The sequence below is a fragment of the Anopheles coluzzii genome, chromosome X (assembly GCF_943734685.1).
Source record: "Anopheles coluzzii chromosome X, AcolN3, whole genome shotgun sequence".
NCBI classification, from domain to species: Eukaryota; Metazoa; Arthropoda; class Insecta; order Diptera; family Culicidae; genus Anopheles; species Anopheles coluzzii.
The window spans coordinates 23,757,437-23,776,877 of NC_064669.1; positions in this window are offsets into that span (position 1 = coordinate 23,757,437).

A 19,441-nucleotide genomic window follows, 5' to 3' on the forward strand; every position below is an offset into this window, starting at 1 on the left:
CACAGGACCGCCCTTAACTCGCAGTGAAATATAAAATTTACAGATAAATAACAAAACAACTTACCGTATCGAGATGCGTGCCGTCCTTCATGGTATCATCGAGGAACCTCATCGCGTCGAAGGCGAACCATCTTGGGTGGAAGACGTCCTCAGCCGCTACGAATGATAAAATTATGTCATTGAACAATTTCATATTATTTTAAATTTGATTAGTACCTGCTCCGCTTTGCTGACTTTTACGCAGCTTGGACTTATAAGTCCTGTAGCTGGTCAGCAGCTTCCTCCACTGGTAGCTCGCCTCTTCGACGGTGAGGTCCAAGAGTCCACCAATCTCGGTCCACGCATCCCTTCGCCGAATACCGTTTTTGTAGAACTCCGACCGCTTTTGCCATAAAGCAGGCCGTCGTTCCACCTCGGCAATTAGCCGAAGGCTTTTCTCAACATTCTGGAAGCAAATCAATAATAAAAAAACGATTAATCTCGACTCTATTCATTCACCATCCCCATGACCCCGTTATTATTTTGATGGCCCGGAAGATGCAGCAGTTTTCTTCCATTATCAGTCCTCTAACTCGAGAGAGCTGTAATATAAAATATTTAAATATACATAAACGTTCCTGTAAAAATAAGAAAGTTTTTTTTAATCGCAGCGGCAACAGCAATAGCTTCCATTGTAGCAGTTGGGGTAGAGGTTGCAGCAAAAATGGTGCAGGAAAGCAGGGCCAGCAGGAATAGTTGGTATTCCGAAATATAAGAAAGATTTCCTGTTGGAAGAAGACCAAAACCGCATAACCTACATTCCAGAATTCCAAACGATTATTAGTGTATGCGGACTAATAAGAAACATAACATCCCGTGGTACAGCCAGGTCAGTTCTCAAAGAGCTGCAATGTACAAATAAAACATTTCAGTTCAATGGTTTATTCCTGTAACAATAAAGACTAGCTAGGTACATTAAATTAGTACAATTTTTACAATTTACTATTTTTACAATTTAATTTTTTTACAATTTTTGCAATCTACAATTTTTACAATTTGACTTTTTAACAATCTACAATTTTTACAATTTTTTTAACAAACTGCAAAGCAGCTGTCGTTTAAAAAAATTGCCGGTAGCTGGAGAAGCAGCAGCGGTGTTGTTTTTTTTCCAAGCCGGAAAATAATCGAAATTTAATAATAATTCAATTGTTGCCCATATTTCTAAATTTCTTTAGTATAACCGCATACACAAATCACAAACACTGAACATATATCATTTAAGGAAAAATAAAGCTACAAAAAAAAACCCAAGCATTGCTTCCACTACAAAAACACCGGTATAAAAAACAGAATGATTATATATTTACCAATTTTATATAGTTCCGGCGATTCGGCACGTTCGGCGATTCGTTCTCCATGGCTGTAATCAAAATTTAATTAGATTTTTGGCTCAAAAATCAACGCTCATCTCATATTTTTTCGTTTCAATACCTACCGCTATATGTAAACAAACGTATTAATCCAAGATTGCGCTAAGATTGCGCATGAATTTTCGAGATTTATATGTCCGAGATATATAAATATTTTTTGACAGATAAATATATCAAATCGGGCCGTTTGACAGATAAATATATGCGCAATCTGAGATTGCGCATCGTCTATTGCTACGGTTAGAAGACGAAGAGTTTCTCGTCAAACACGAACTCATGAGCATCGTGCCGCGAAAGTTGGTTACAGTTTGATTACATCGAAAACCGCCTAAACTTCATGACAGGTACCATGTGGAATCGAATATTTATATCACAAAAAGTGTAACGAGCTGTCAAGTAGAAAGCACTGTCGTAAACCCAAAAACAGTAAGTAATTTAATTATAATTCATTTTGCAAACGCCGATTTCATTTTTTTTGTTCGCTGACATCAATTTAAACCATAAAATTCTTGAATTCATGTATTTCATAATTTCTTGAATTATTTTATAAATAGAATGCCTGTCATGTGCTCAACTCTTGCATGGATCGAGTCCCTGATACTCAAGACTGTTTATCCTAGTATATGGGTATCCACTGGTATCCAAACGAATGATTGCTATGACAGATATTAACTACTTACGGTTATAAAATAATTCGAATAATTTTTGTGTTTCACGGATTGCATGTTCTTCTATCTGTTAATTGAAATGAGACATTAATGTTAACCCGTGTGAAACTGAGTAAATCAGCTAGTATATAAATTAATGCATTAGTAATTAATTCGCATCAAGTTAAATATAATTTAATTGCAACAAAATGAACATTAATAAAACGAACCCTAGTAGTATATAATATTGGAGCACGTTAATATTGTTCAGTAATGTACAGATAGGCATTAGTATTTCTATTGGACTTCATTTTTTCATTTATAGTTGAACAATGATCAAAAGCAGCTTAACATCGTAGATTTGGGCTCGAAAATTGTGTTATTTTGCTCAAAACGCGCTTAAATGTTTTGCACGTTCATTTATAAACTTTTACCGTCATTGATTACGCAACATAGGCATAGATGAATTGTGTTGCCTTATTAGAACTCTGTTATAACGATCAAATTTGTTTGAAACTCTTGTATACAACTAGTTGCATTGGAAAGTGCAGTAAAACATTCATTTTAAAACATTCAAAAGTCAAAATATGACAAGTACCCTAAGCAAACGCAACAACAAACAATTTGGCGTAAAACTAGGGGCTAGTTTTCTAGGCTAGCTAGTTTTCAGGGCTAGTAATATTGTAAATATTGGACCCACTTTTTCGATAACGAAATGGTTTGAATTTGGTAAAAACGTATAACAGGTTTAGCTAAAACCATTAAAATGTGTTTTTAATGGTGTATAAGTCAGAAATTTAAGATTAACGGGTGAAATATTTCAGTATTATTTTACGTTCAGTATTACTTTTTTAAAGAATACCCGCACAACAAAATCGAGCAGTTTTTGAGCTCGCTTTTTAGCTCGCTTTCCGCCGAAACCGATCGAGAAAGCGAGCACAAACGTCCGAAGAACCGATTGAAGCTCTTGATCGATTGAAGCGTTTACGATCGTTCGCGAGAGCGCGCTATATATGTTTATCTGTTTCTGACAAAAAAGCTCTGGTACACGACCGTGTTGGCGCAAAAATGATAATGGCCGAAAAATAGTTCACACCCACGTTCGCATTCTCCCCTCCTCCTCCTCTTCCCCATCCTTTCACCTCGCTTCATCATTATTAGTTATTGCTCTCTAGCTACATTGAGCGAGAGTTTGAGAAGTTTTCGATCGCTTTGCGCAGCGGGTATATTAGGCATTTACATTCGATTAGATACATCAAACCGATGATTCTAGCATTTCTGTTTTTATATAAACGTTTCACCACTGTGCAATGGTGAAATAAATTGCGTTCGGGATTTCCTTCGGATTTCTGTAAAATTTTCTGATTCATAGTGTCTCGTACTTACCGTCATGGTCTTCTGAGTTAAAAGAAAACTGGCGTAATGAAGGGGTACTTGTTGGCCATGGTTGAGTCTCCTCAAAAATGCGATCTTCTAGAGGGTTGGATATTTGATAGATGTGGGAATTATTAAGATCCATCGTTGATTCAAGCTCATTACAAATATTGGGTACAACATTGCTCTCTAGAATGCCGGTGTCCGAGGTTCTGTCGTATTTGATGCGTTGTTTGGCGGCAGCAGTACACCAAGCACAATTCCCATGACTTACAATATTATTACAACCAAACTGTTGACGTACATATGAATGATAATCTAAACAAGAAACAGTATTGATAGTCGAACGCACTGACAACGACTGTTGACTTGTCGTATCAAAGCTATTGATTGAAAAGCAACTATCATGTTTCGTTTCGGTAATGTTATCCCAGCAGTTGTTCTTGTTATAAGACATCGATTCAGCATTGTTCGTGGATAAGATTCCTGAACAACGGTCTTTATTTTTTACAAATTTAAAGTCTCCATCCTGAGAGTAGGAGGTAATTTCCTGATGCAGTGTAATCAATGGACTTTCCATCATCGTCATAATTGATTGAGAGCCTGTTTCAATAAGGATTAGACATGATAGATTGTGCTGCTGTTGTAACTATTGACGAGAAAGATCGAATTCCTTACCTTCTACTGATGGACAGCTTTGAAATCTAACAATTTATTGTCACTCTTAGTATTGATACGATAGTACGATGCTTCAGCAAGGTACTGTATCTCATTCTGTTGATAGAGATATTATACATTCGGTACATGATACAGGAGATTTATTGGCATTAACAAAATCTGTACAGCAACAATAGTACAACATTTCTAAACACTAACAGACAATAACTAAGATGGCACGATTTATTCGAACTATACACATTATGCAGTAATATAACAGCGTTTTAGAAATGCACTGGCCTATTTAACAAAACTGGATAACCAACAAGCGAGGTAATGAACTGGAAATATGATTATTAACTGCAAGATATTTTTACAAAAGAAGCATAAGGGCATCATTCGCGATGCAATCACAAACAGAACTAACAATCATGAACAACATTAATATGCCTGGTGAGTGAACAGTTGAGGGGACGAAATAACAATTACACAGTAAACTCCTCCTACAACCATTGCACAGCCAATCAGTTACAAAAAATGCTTCAAGTTACGAAATGACGCACTGAAATGAATCATAGATTAAAACATATGTGAAGCGAGATATATAAGTATCGAATGTAAATACAAAGAAACATACAAAAAAAAACTAATATTTATACATATGCAGGAACCAATGACGAGCATGTTATTGACGGCTGTACCGAGCTGTGTATGTTTATATACAAAGGAATTATTTAGGAACTATGTAGGAGTACATATCGATAAAGATTAAAATTTATTTCTGTATATATATATATATATATATATGTATATATATATATATATATATATATATATATATATATATATATATATATATATATATATATATATATAAATATATATATATATATATATATATATATATATATATATATATATATATATATATGTTTATATATATATATATATATATATATATATATATATATATATATATATATATATATGTATACATATATATATATATATATATATATATATATATATATATATATATATATATATATATATATATATATATATATATATATATATATATATATATATATATATATATATATATATATATATATATATATATATATACATACAGAAATAAATTTTAATCTTTATCGATATGAACTCCTATTGTAGCGCCGGATACGTTATAAGTACAAGTAGTAAGTAAATATACATGCTCGTCATTGGTTCCTGCATATGTATAAATATTATTTTTTTTTGTATGTTTCTTTGTATTTACATACGATACTTATATATCTCGCTTCACATATGTTTTAATCTATGATTCATTTCAGTGCGTCATTTCGTAACTTGAAGCATTTTTTGTAACTGATTGGCTGTGCAATGGTTGTAGGAGGAGTTTACTGTGTAATTGTTATTTCGTCCCCTCAACTGTTCACTCACCAGGCATATTAATGTTGTTCATGATTGTTAGTTCTGTTTGTGATTGCATCGCGAATGATGCCCTTATGCTTCTTTTGTAAAAATATCTTGCAGTTAATAATCATATTTCCAGTTCATTACCTCGCTTGTTGGTTATCCAGTTTTGTTAAATAGGCCAGTGCATTTCTAAAACGCTGTTATATTACTGCATAATGTGTATAGTTCGAATAAATCGTGCCATCTTAGTTATTGTCTGTTAGTGTTTAGAAATGTTGTACTATTGTTGCTGTACAGATTTTGTTAATGCCAATAAATCTCCTGTATCATGTACCGAATGTATAATATCTCTATCAACAGAATGAGATACAGTACCTTGCTGAAGCATCGTACTATCGTATCAATACTAAGAGTGACAATAAATTGTTAGATTTCAAAGCTGTCCATCAGTAGAAGGTAAGGAATTCGATCTTTCTCGTCAATAGTTACAACAGCAGCACAATCTATCATGTCTAATCCTTATTGAAACAGGCTCTCAATCAATTATGACGATGATGGAAAGTCCATTGATTACACTGCATCAGGAAATTACCTCCTACTCTCAGGATGGAGACTTTAAATTTGTAAAAAATAAAGACCGTTGTTCAGGAATCTTATCCACGAACAATGCTGAATCGATGTCTTATAACAAGAACAACTGCTGGGATAACATTACCGAAACGAAACATGATAGTTGCTTTTCAATCAATAGCTTTGATACGACAAGTCAACAGTCGTTGTCAGTGCGTTCGACTATCAATACTGTTTCTTGTTTAGATTATCATTCATATGTACGTCAGCAGTTTGGTTGTAATAATATTGTACGTCATGGGAATTGTGCTTGGTGTACTGCTGCCGCCAAACAACGCATCAAATACGACAGAACCTCGGACACCGGCATTCTAGAGAGCAATGTTGTACCCAATATTTGTAATGAGCTTGAATCAACGATGGATCTTAATAATTCCCACATCTATCAAATATCCAACCCTCTAGAAGATCGCATTTTTGAGGAGACTCAACCATGGCCAACAAGTACCCCTTCATTACGCCAGTTTTCTTTTAACTCAGAAGACCATGACGGTAAGTACGAGACACTATGAATCAGAAAATTTTACAGAAATCCGAAGGAAATCCCGAACGCAATTTATTTCACCATTGCACAGTGGTGAAACGTTTATATAAAAACAGAAATGCTAGAATCATCGGTTTGATGTATCTAATCGAATGTAAATGCCTAATATACCCGCTGCGCAAAGCGATCGAAAACTTCTCAAACTCTCGCTCAATGTAGCTAGAGAGCAATAACTAATAATGATGAAGCGAGGTGAAAGGATGGGGAAGAGGAGGAGGAGGGGAGAATGCGAACGTGGGTGTGAACTATTTTTCGGCCATTATCATTTTTGCGCCAACACGGTCGTGTACCAGAGCTTTTTTGTCAGAAACAGATAAACATATATAGCGCGCTCTCGCGAACGATCGTAAACGCTTCAATCGATCAAGAGCTTCAATCGGTTCTTCGGACGTTTGTGCTCGCTTTCTCGATCGGTTTCGGCGGAAAGCGAGCTAAAAAGCGAGCTCAAAAACTGCTCGATTTTGTTGTGCGGGTATTCTTTAAAAAAGTAATACTGAACGTAAAATAATACTGAAATATTTCACCCGTTAATCTTAAATTTCTGACTTATACACCATTAAAAACACATTTTAATGGTTTTAGCTAAACCTGTTATACGTTTTTACCAAATTCAAACCATTTCGTTATCGAAAAAGTGGGTCCAATATTTACAATATTACTAGCCCTGAAAACTAGCTAGCCTAGAAAACTAGCCCCTAGTTTTACGCCAAATTGTTTGTTGTTGCGTTTGCTTAGGGTACTTGTCATATTTTGACTTTTGAATGTTTTAAAATGAATGTTTTACTGCACTTTCCAATGCAACTAGTTGTATACAAGAGTTTCAAACAAATTTGATCGCTTTAACAGAGTTCTAATAAGGCAACACATTTCATCTATGCCTATGTTGCGTAATCAATGACGGTAAAAGTTTATAAATGAACATTTAAGCGCGTTTTGAGCAAAATAACACAATTTTCGAGCCCAAATCTACGATGTTAAGCTGCTTTTGATCATTGTTCAACTATAAATGAAAAAATGAAGTCCAATAGAAATACTGATACCTATCTGTACATTACTGAACAATATTAACGTGCTCCAATATTATATACTACTAGGGTTCGTTTTATTAATGTTCATTTTGTTGCAATTAAATTATATTTAACTTGATGCGAATTAATTACTAATGCATTAATTTATATACTAGCTGATTTACTCAGTTTCACACGGGTTAACATTAATGTCTCATTTCAATTAACAGATAGAAGAACATGCAATCCGTGAAACACAAAAATTATTCGAATCATTTTATAACCGTAAGTAGTTAATATCTGTCATAGCAATCATTCGTTTGGATACCAGTGGATACCCATATACTAAGATAAACAGTCTTGAGTATCAGGGACTCGATCCATGCCAGAGTTGAGTACATGACAGGCATTCTATTTATAAAATAATTAAAGAAATTATGAAATACATGAATTCAAGAATTTTATGGTTTTAATTGATGTCAGTGTACAAAAAAAAAATGAAATAGGCGTAATAAAAATTAATTATGATCATTTTACTTAGGCGTCAACCATCAATTATGCAACGCTGGTTGGGTGGTAGGGGAAGTCGCAACGATTTTTGACATGTGGGAGAGGGAAAGTTTAACTTTGTTACGTTTTGCAAAGTAAAATGTTTGATTTTGTTTCGTATAACAAATGAGTTAAAAACGAAATTTCTTCGTGGTGACTACACAACCTTTGCGGTTCTTCTTCTTTTTTTCTATTTGGCGTAATGTCATACGCGGTAACGCCGGCGTAAATAAGGCTTTCTAGACTTAATTCATTACCAGGCAGCCGAATAGTCAAATCCATGCTACGGCGGGACGGTCCATTCTAGGCTTGAATCCATGACGGGCATGTTATAGAGTCGTTCGAGTTGACGACTGTACCACGGGACCACCCTCGCGATTATGGCGTTCTTAAAAAGATCTTGCTATCATTTTGTCCGTCGAATTTGGTTACCACGGACGGACGGACGGAAAAACTTAACACATGATCGTCGCAGTAACGTTGCATTCTGTTACTGCGACGACCACAGCGTGCGTGTCACTCGATTGTTAGTATTATTTCATTATTTCATGATAGTGGCAATTGATTCCCAAGTGACGACACGCAATTGGAAGCAAATGGCATGAGAATCTACTGTGACGCTGTAAACAGGTGTAATACCAATCCAACTCCTCACAAACCCAATTCGTTTCAAACAAATAGAAAATGGAATTGATACAGTCAGCTGTTTTTCATCAGAGTTGATCAATTGTCGTAGTTTTATAAATAAATCGAAAATGCAACCGAAGCTGTTGAAAATTTAACCTTTCGATTTTGTTTGTAATTTGTAAGACATGTGTAGCTAATTAAAATTTATCTTTTGACAGTTGCCAACATAGCGTGTCTACTGCTAACGCTACGCATTAATCCACTATTTTATCCGTGTAATCTGTTTTTGTTCAAATTAACACAAGTTTTTTTGTGTCCATAAGTGAAGTCTCGTGACCCTGCCATTGTGTTCCTAACGACAACTACTGTGTTCACGATATTTTGCCTTCTATTCGTGGCTCCTTCGACGTTCATCTACAGCGGCATCTAAAATGGAGGATGTGTGTTATGCATCTTCTGAAGCACTGGGTACATACCATCTGGCGTGCACGAAGGTGCCTATATCGATTATTCATGAAGTGAAAATGATGTCTTCCCTGCACTGGAGTTGCATTGGGTGTACTAACGAGAATCCGATAAACAAGGCGATCAAGCTCATGGGTATGCAGGTTGGGTTTCAGGCAGCCCTCATAGCTGCCGTTGATGCCATGAAGGCTAGCTTGGTCCCACCGGTAATACAAGAGATTCGGGATGGGTTTGCCGGAATCGCCACGGTCCATTCGGCATCTTTGCAGCACAGCAATCAATTGCTCCCAGATGCACTACTAAATTTAAAACGATTATTTCGCGATGTAGTTGCATCATCAGATGCCGTGTTTGTTGACAGTGCAGCAATCTCAAACGCCACAACTACCAACAATACTCACCGAAAAGCACACAGATACTAATACAACCTCCGCTTCACTAGTAACTGTTTCACAGATACCAAGAACCGATTATTTGTAGCTAGTGTTGGGTAAAATAGCACAATTAAGTGTGCTGTGCGTACACGTACGCACATCTCAGTGTGCGGTGCACATTTCGCACTGTGCACGCACTCCACACTTTTTGCACAGTGTAAGCACAATCCGCACGGTGCGCGCACTTTTCGCACAGTGCACGCACTCCACACTTTTTGCACAGTGTAAGCACAATCCGCACAGTGCGCGCACTTTTCGCACAGTGTGAGCACATTTCATACTGTGCACAGTGCAAGCATGTTTCGCAAATTTCGTGCAGTGCTTCACTGTGTACTGTGCGAGCACACTTCGTGCCATATTGTAGGAAGTAAGGTGGTGTAATACTGAGCATATTTTGACAAACCGCTTTTTGTCGTACAGGTTCTCAAACTAGGTTGTAAAATACGGGGTTTTTCTAACTAACTCAAGCTTCAACTGTAAGCTTCATTTCCAAATCGTAAAATCCCAATACAATGCAACAAACATCGATGACTTTTGGCACTTGGCGGTCGCCTGACCTTTCAAGCCCAATTAACTAAAGAGAAAGGGACATGGGACAGGGCGGGAGGGGGGTGGGCGATGGGCATGTGTGTGGTATGAATGTGTGCAAGCGATTTATGGACCTTTGATTCGCCCCGACTTGAACTCGTTGCACCAACGGATCGGGGTCGCTAATGCTAACTGATGCTAATGCTAAAAGGCGGTTTGTCAAAATATGCTCAGTACTACACCACCTGACTTCCTGTAACATGATACGAATTGTGCTCGCACATAGTGATGAGTCAAGTACCACTTTTCACTGTGTGGTGCTGTGGTACCACGCACAGTCTACTGTGCTGTGTGTGCGTGGTACCACACTTAATGTGTGGTCACACAGTAGCTGTGTTCCCGCACAGTTTTTGCACAGTTACTGTGTTATCGCACAGTTAGTGTGCTTTGCACACTTTTTGTGCTCCGCACAGCTACCACACAGTTTGCACAGTTTGTGTGCTCCGCACAATTTGTGTGCTCCGCACAGTTATTGTGTACAATCCGCACAGTTTGTGTGCTCCGCACAGTTTCTGTGCTCCGCACAGTTAGTGTACTCCGCACAGTTTGTGTACAATCCGCACAGTTGCATACAATAACTGTGCGGAGCACACAAACTGTGCGGAGCACAGTAACTGTGCGGAGCACACAAACTGTGCGGCGCACACAAACTGTGCGGAGCACACAAACTGTGCGGATTGTACACAATAACTGTGCGGAGCACACAAATTGTGCGGAGCACAGTAACTGTGCGGAGCACACAAACTGTGCGGAGCACACAAACTGTGCGGAGCACATAAATTGTGCTAAGTGTGGCACCACAATTTTATAAAATGTGCAATTGTGCTCGCACATTTTACTGTGCTGTGTGTGCGTGGTGGCACAGTGCTACTTGACTCATCACTACTCGCACAGTACAAAGTGAAGCACTGCACGAAATTTGCGAAACATGCTCGCCCTGTGCGAAGTGTGCAAAAAGTCCGGACTGTGCTTGCACTGTGCGTAAAGTGCGCGCACTGTGCGGAGTGTGCTCGCACAGTATGAAGTGTGCTCACACTGTGCGAAAAGTGCGCGCACTGTGCGAAGTGTGCTCGCACAGTACAAAGTGTGCTGTGTAGTGCGCACAATGAGGTGTGCTGTGCGCACAGTGCGCACTCGCGTACAATCCCCAACAATATTTGTAGCTGCATCTTTCAAGCGCACTAACATCAATAATCACAGGTACTAATACAACCTCCGCTTCAATACTAACTGTTTCACAGACACCAAGAACCGATTATTTACTGGCTGCATCCGTCACCATAGAAGTTGTCTCGTTGGTGTGTTTGCAGTTGGACACTTCAGGCGTGATTGCTTTTAGGCTACTAAAATCAGGAACGGTTCCTAGCCTATTGAGTGCTGTATCGTTCATGATCAGAATCCCTACTGCCCTTCGTAGTAAGGCACTTATCACAGCCTCCTGGCCGGTCGGGCTCGGTATACGTGAGTTCATCTCGCTCCAGCCGCGATCTCTATACTCATGCACACAACACGCGAACTCTTACACACCGGTACCGCAACAACCCCGTACTCCGCAGACACCGGCTCAACTACAGCCTCGCACTCAATTATCACCCGATATGAACTGCTCCTTAATATTGCCGGCTTCACCAAAAACTACTACAGCTACACCAAACACCGTTAAAACGCACCAAACTACTAGTGGAAGTCAGGGTTGGTTCGACACTGTGGGTAAGATCGACAACTTGCCGTTTTAAGATTAATGGAACTTTTTGAAGAAAAACATTTGTATACATTATTTATTCTAACTGTTTCGAATATTTGACTCACATTTCAGTGATCAGAAACCTGTCAATTGTCAAAAAAAAAAAAAAAACAACAACAACAAAATTACAACATGGTGGTTCTGATTGACAGACTATGTATTTTATTTTCCGGGACTTAAGGAATTGTAGCGTTAATTCGACAAAATTACAAGGTCTGTGTTAATAGTTTTGTTTTATAAACACTACTGATTAGTTCTGTATCAAAGTGCGTAATTTACATATTAAACTATATAGTATAAAATGTAACTAACGGGGCGACTATGGGCTTCGAACGACGAGATCCGTTCGCCGCGGTTGTCAGATGGCGCTCAGTTTTAAAAGAACGTACAGTATCGGACATTAAGATAGGATCCTTTTTTTCAATGCACCGTGCACTTGTTTTACCACGTTACTTGTGTTTGTGTGTGTGTATGTGTGTATGTGTGTGTGTGTGTGTATGTGTGTGTGTGTGAGTGTGTGTGTGTATGTGTGTGTGTGTGCATGTGTGTGTGTGTGTAGTAGTAGAAAGAGAGTGTGCTTTTTAATGTGTATTTGCAAGTGCGCGGGTTTGTGTCTGAAAAACATAGCTTGCCATGATGTCATATTGCGTTGAAATTATTCTTATTATGTGTGTTATCATGTGAAACATTGTGCGTTTACACTTGGATAAAAACTAAAGTTTGCATCGACAGCAGCGCTTGTTCCTCGGACGAAAACGCAGGTGTGCTGTTTCATGAATGTGAATGCGACACCGGTGCGAAATGGACACGCGCACAATAGCAATGAACTCGGCATTCCCTCACAGGTGTTTCTCCAGTGCACGCCATTGAAAGGCCTTCGTGCATCTCTGCGTTGCACGTTGTGTGCGAATGGTAAACTTTGTGCGTGCATTGAGCTGGCGCGCAGTTATTCTTTTCAATGGGCGTTTTGTTTCATGAGCGCGGCAGTATTCTTTTCTCGATTTTGAAGGGAAGACGCTTATTCGCGTACTCGTTGATAGTTTTTATCCATGCGATGTTTTCGCTGCTCCAAAACGATGTAATTCATCGCGTATAGAAGTAGAACGCAGGCAGAGCACGGGATCAGCCGTGTCCAAGTTTTTAACCAGCGCGTTCTTGACGGTCCAAGCAAGCAATGTTAGTAACAATGGGTCGAGGTAAACGTTGTACCGATTATCAGCGCCATATGTAAAAGCGAATGGCGGCTGCTGGCATTAAGCGCAAAAGGATCGAGTTCGTAATGGAACGATCGCGCACTTTTGTGGCAAACGCACTTCGGACAACCGAAACGTGCTTAGACAACTGAAACGCGCTTGGACAACCGAAACGCGCAAGTCAACCGGTCGTCCTCAGAAGACCACGGCGAAAGAAGACCGTAAAATTGTTAATAGATCGAAAACACACTGATCGCGAGGGCGGTGGTCCTGCTTATCACACCAAAAACCTAACCCAAAACACAAAAAAGCTACTTACAAATCTATCCGAAACGACCTACTTGTGAAACAAACACACACATCAATACACATTCAAACATACATCCACACACACGCACACACACATGCACACACACATACACACACACACATACACACACATACACACACACACACACAAACACAAACACATACAAACCACACATAAACTTTTCCCAACGGGTGCACGGTGCGTTAAAAACCCAATGCCCTATCTTTCTGTCCGATACTGTACCCCTCGCCTCAGCGTCCAAGTGCGAATTGCGTTCTGTAATACGTTTTTTGAGTGCGAAAAAGGTGACACCTATTGAAACCCATCGTCAACTAGTTGAAGTTTACGGGGAAAAGTGTATGGACATAAAAAACGTGCGTAAGCGGAGCCGTGAGTTCAATTCCGGGCACACTAATGTTCACGACGAGGAGAGAAGTGGCCGACCGTCGGTCTCGGATGCGATTGTTCAAGCAGTGGAGGCAGAAATGCTCAAAAACTGCCGTACGACAATTAGGGACTTGGAAGAGAAGCTTGGAGGAGTGTGTAACAGCGAAACAATCCGTCATATCCTTGTGAACAACTTGCAGTATCACAAAGTTTCTGCCTGATGGGTGCCGAAACAGCTGACCGAAGACCACATGAAGCTGCGCGAGGCGGACGGAGAGTGGTATTCTGCCGGCATAGACAAGTTCATCGTGCGGATGCGCAAGGTGTTGGAAAAAATGGCGATTATGTAGAAAAGTAGCCAAGACCTTGGCCTTTCCAACGGTGTATCGCTTTTTGTAAATAAATGTCATTTTCTATGAAAAAAAAAAAAAAATTGGAGACCGTACTTTATTCTCAGCCCTCGTATGTTGAGCTGGGGGCCGGTCTAGTGGTACAGTCGTCAACTCGTACAACTTAACAACATGCCTGCCATGGGTTAAAGCCCTGAATAGACCGTGCCCTTATACGTAGGACTGACTATCCTGCTATGGTAACAATAAGTTAAGTCACTGAAAGCCAAGCTCACTTCACTAGTGGATACTGGCAGGCCTTGACCGACAGCGGTTGTTGTGCCAAAGAATCGAACAAACCAAATTTATCAACAATCCGAAGAGTCAGACTTGTCTAGCTCCTCGTCCCTTTTGGACGGAAGCAAAACAACAGCTTCAGGGCGCATAAAAAACGAGCCCTCTCAAAGGGAAACGCTCAAAGGGAAGAAACCTCCCTCCCTCCCAAACCGTGGTATGTGGTATGTTTTGAGATAGTCACGGTATGTTCGATTTTGGGACGATCGCAATGTAGTAACTTTGAACTCGCGTTGGCCAGGGTGGCCTTCAAACATCGTTTAAGGAAGGTCATCGTTTGCCAAATTAAGCAGAACTGAGGTGGATACTGATTCGAAGTGGACTTTCGACACTTGATCGTCCAGGTGATCATAGAAACCTTTAGGAGGTTTCGCTTACTGGAAACGTTGGCGTTTAGAGGCCTTACCTTGGGTAGGGGGACATAACTAAACTCTTTAAATGAGATGTCGATAGATGTTGGATGGGCATAGTCCTATCCGAACAGTCCGAACGAATCTGACCTGCCATGATCGGAGTTGGTTTTATTGATACTCAAAAGAAGTTAAGGGTTTCTCACATTTGGTTCCGGGTTGTATGTTGGAAAGTTATTGTTTTCACTAAGCTAGTTACGTTTGTCTTTTGTTGACAAGAACGATGGTTCTTGTCACTAAGTTCCTGTTTTGGGTTTAATGCCTATACTGTTCCTGCTTTGGGTTGTAATGCATAAACTGTTCCTGCTTTGGGTTACAATGCATAAACTGTTCCTGCTTATGTTGTACGTTTCAGTGTGTCACAATTGTTTTTATATGAACGGTGTGGCCTGAATTCTTCTGGTTGCGTTGCTATGGTATGCTCTGATTTGCTGAGTGTGTTATAATGAATGTGATTTGGCTGTACAATGTGTCTATAGCTGATAGTGTGTTTTATAATATGTTCTGTATAGCATATATGCTACAAGTCCTTCCCCATCTCCCATCCCTATCTCTTCCTATCCCCTCAACTCTGAGGCAGAGGAGCCGCTCCTCTCGACCGATAATGCCCCATTCATCGAGGTGAGGAAATCAGAGAGGAAGAAAACTTCTAAACCGCAAGTACCACATACACCATACCTTTTTTTTCAACAACTTCAAACTTTCGGTCTCCAAATTCCCATCCTTCGTTAAATAACAATATTCCTGTGTATGTCATGTCCTGGAATATCAGAAGCATGAGCCGCAACTCTGATGATCTAAAAACTCTAATTACCTGTCACAACCCAATAGCCGCTTTACAAGAAATAATGACCGTACCAAACCTAAACAGTTCTCCATTCAACAACTATACCTGGCATTTTTTCCAAACACCAACCAACATGCATCCCTCCGTTGGCATAAGCATACAAAAACACATACCCTCTAACCCTATTAATATTTCTACCAACATACCCGCAATAGCCGTTAAAATATCTTCACCAATAGAATCCACAATTGTTAGTCTGTACCTTTCCCCTACTCTACATCCTTCTATTGTTGCTCAGGAGATGGAAACTCTGTTACCACAGTTACCGTCACCTGCAATAATACTTGGTGATTTTAATGCACGGCAATCTACCTGGGAAAATCCCGGCTCTAATACGCGTGGCCATATGCTACAGAACTATTTTGATACAAGTAGCATAGTGGTCATTCATAACACCACAGCCACACGTACCTGTCCCACTAGTTAGATTTTTGTGCTCTCTCTTCTTCTATAGCTTCTAGTTTTTCTGTTTCCATCCATAACGATACCCATGGCAGTGATCTTCTTCTTTTTTGGCTCTACAACCGATGTCGGTCAAGGCCTTGTGGGCTTGGCTTTCAGTGACAAATTGATTCCCCCCCATAGCAGGATAGTCAGTCCTACGTATGGCGGCGCGGTCTATTTGGGGATTGAACCCATGACGGGCATGTTGTTAAGTCGTACGAGTTGACGACTGTACTACGATACCGGCTCATGGCAGTGATCACCACCCACTTTTTGTACATAGCCATAAACATACATACAGCCGTACAGCCGTCCCAGGTGGAAATATAAGTAGGCTGACTGGGAAAAATACAAAATAGAAATAACATACACACTACCCTTAAATGATCCTCCCTCCCTTACACGCTTTGCAGAGACAATAACAAATGCAGCCTTAACTAGTATCCCTCTTACAAAGGGTACAGTTGGAAGAAAGTTCGTCTTCTGGTGGAATAAAACAATTGCCCTTAAGACTAATTAAGACTCGACGAAAAGCACTCAAGAGTCTCCAACGTTCGAAAAAAAAAACAATATTTGTACCCCGCTCTTGACCGATCAATATCGAGAACCCAATCGGGAATCAATACAAGCCGTCAAATTAAAAAAAAAAAAAAACTATCTTGAGGCAATTTTTTTTCTAATTAACCCTAAGACAATCACCCAAGTAATATTCCAGAAAGTTACAATTTTATCCGGCAAAAACCACAAATCAACTCCATTCATTTTAAGAATACATCATACATCTGCAACACATAATTTTCCATCTTAAGCCATAAATTCATCTCTGAGTCCAGACCCCTTCCACCCATTGACGCTTCCGACCAAAATTACAATAGTCTTTTTTCTCTTAATGAGCTTGATTGGGCTCTTAATAAATGCCGTGGCATGTCTTCAGGCCCGGACAACATTGGTTATCCAATGCTTCGAAAGCTGCTTTACCGGTCCAAAACAGTCCTCCTTCAGATTTACAATAATATTTGGTCTTCCGGGAACATCCGGATGACTGGAAAACCTGTTTCACAATTCCCATTCCAAACCCCAATAAACCATCACATGCAATAGATAGCTACCCATTTCTCTCCTGAATTGCATTGGCAAAATCATGGAGAGAATGGTAAATAGAAGACTGGCGCAAGAATTAAAAGACCGGAATCTCCTAAGTGTCAATCAAAACGCCTTTAGAAATTGGAAAGGTACTGAGGCACATAGGCGATTTTAAGGGTAAGCAAAGTAAGCAATTGCGGTGGGGGGGGGGGGGGGGGCGTCGATGAGGGGCCCCGTATATCTTTAGTCGAGCATGTATTACAGTTGATAGAATATGGCACTCTATTAGCAACAAGGGCTCCATGGGTAATGGACGTTTGGGCCTCGTGCTAGACGAACCCTGAGCAATAAAATTTAGGTTGAAATGTTACATCATTCAAGAAGGCCGGGTGCCGGCTACTCCCTGGTAATCATGTAAAGAGGATCTTAACTATTTCTACTAGTGATTGGTCAAACGATTCATTATACGACCCGACCTGGCCAGTCGTAGTCGATTCCGACCCAAGGGTGTAGCAGGTGCGCTAGGTCGGAGTAGAAATAAAATCCGACCCGGGGGTGCACGAATTCGGGTCGACCCGAATGATGAGTAGGTGCAAGAAAGTATAAGTGACTCCGATCCGTTGGTGCAGTGAGTTCGGGTCGGGTCGGGCGGATTGAACCTACCTTGACTCGACCTGACCCGAACTCGCTGCATCAACGTTTTGGAGTCGCTTATGCTTTTTCGTACCTACTCATCGGTAGGATCGACTCGAACTCGCGGCCCCTGGGGTCAGAATAAACCCAACTTGGCCCGACCCGACCTGAACTCGTTGCAGCGACGGGTTGGAGTCGCTTATGCTTTCTTGCACCTACCGGAGTCGATGCATCTACTTGTACCTTGGACTCCGGATCACTTACGGATGGCTCAGACACGATAGGATCAGATCGATCCGCCCATTACTAATTCTTACTGCTAAGGGCCCCCGACACTGCGCGAAGCAAACTCTGTTATTACTTTACTTATCCGGCGCTACAACCGCTTTGCGGTCTTGGCCTGCCTCAGGAGTGTCCGAAACCGCTCACGGTTTCGCGCGTTCGTCTGCCAGTCCGTTATTCCGGCCGTAATGACGGACGCCTCCACGCCATCTTGCCACCTCAATTTGGGCCTACCACGCCTCCTCTGTCCTTGTGGACGGCCTAAAAAGATTTCACGGGCTGGGTCGTCCGTTTCCATGCGTATAACATGGCCAGCCCACCGGAGCCTGGCGAGCTTTATACGCTGTACGACAGTGAGGTCGCCGTACATCTCGTATAGCTCGTCATTATAGCGGCTCCTCCATTGTCCTTCCACACATACGGGGCCAAGTATCCTTCTGAGCATCTTCCTCTCGAACGCGGCTAAGAGGGTTTCGTCAGATTTGGACGGTGTCCATGTCTCAGAGGCGTATTTTATTTCATTTCATTTCATTTAATTTCATTTCATTTATTAATACAATATCCGCCATCAAGGCTAAATAAGGCAGACTTAAAACTAAATAAACCCTAACAAATAAACAAAATAATTCATGAAAAACTAAGCCTAACTAAACTAGTCTAGACCTAGCAAAAAAATTAAAGAAAAAAAAAACATAGGTAGAGCGTAGATACTATCAAAACTTAATGAAACTTAGAAGAATAATGAAAGAGAATTAGAAGAAAAAATACGGTTACGGAAAGAGTTGAGAGAGGAGTCGAAATCAAAGAGATAGTAAAAGTGGTTAAACAACCTGAAACAGGATAGAATAGGATCATTGAAAGTATAAAGAGTATGACGTGTTTCAATTGACAGAGGATCACGAGGACGAAGGGAACGAGAGGGAACATACAACGAGATGGACGAGAGTAAATCAGGAGCATCAGTATCAGAAAGTAATAAGCCACCAATAAAACATGCCTGAGACACTTGGCGGCGGAAGCTTAAAGAGTGAAGATTGAATAACTGCAATCGCGTTTCATAGGGAGGTAGTGA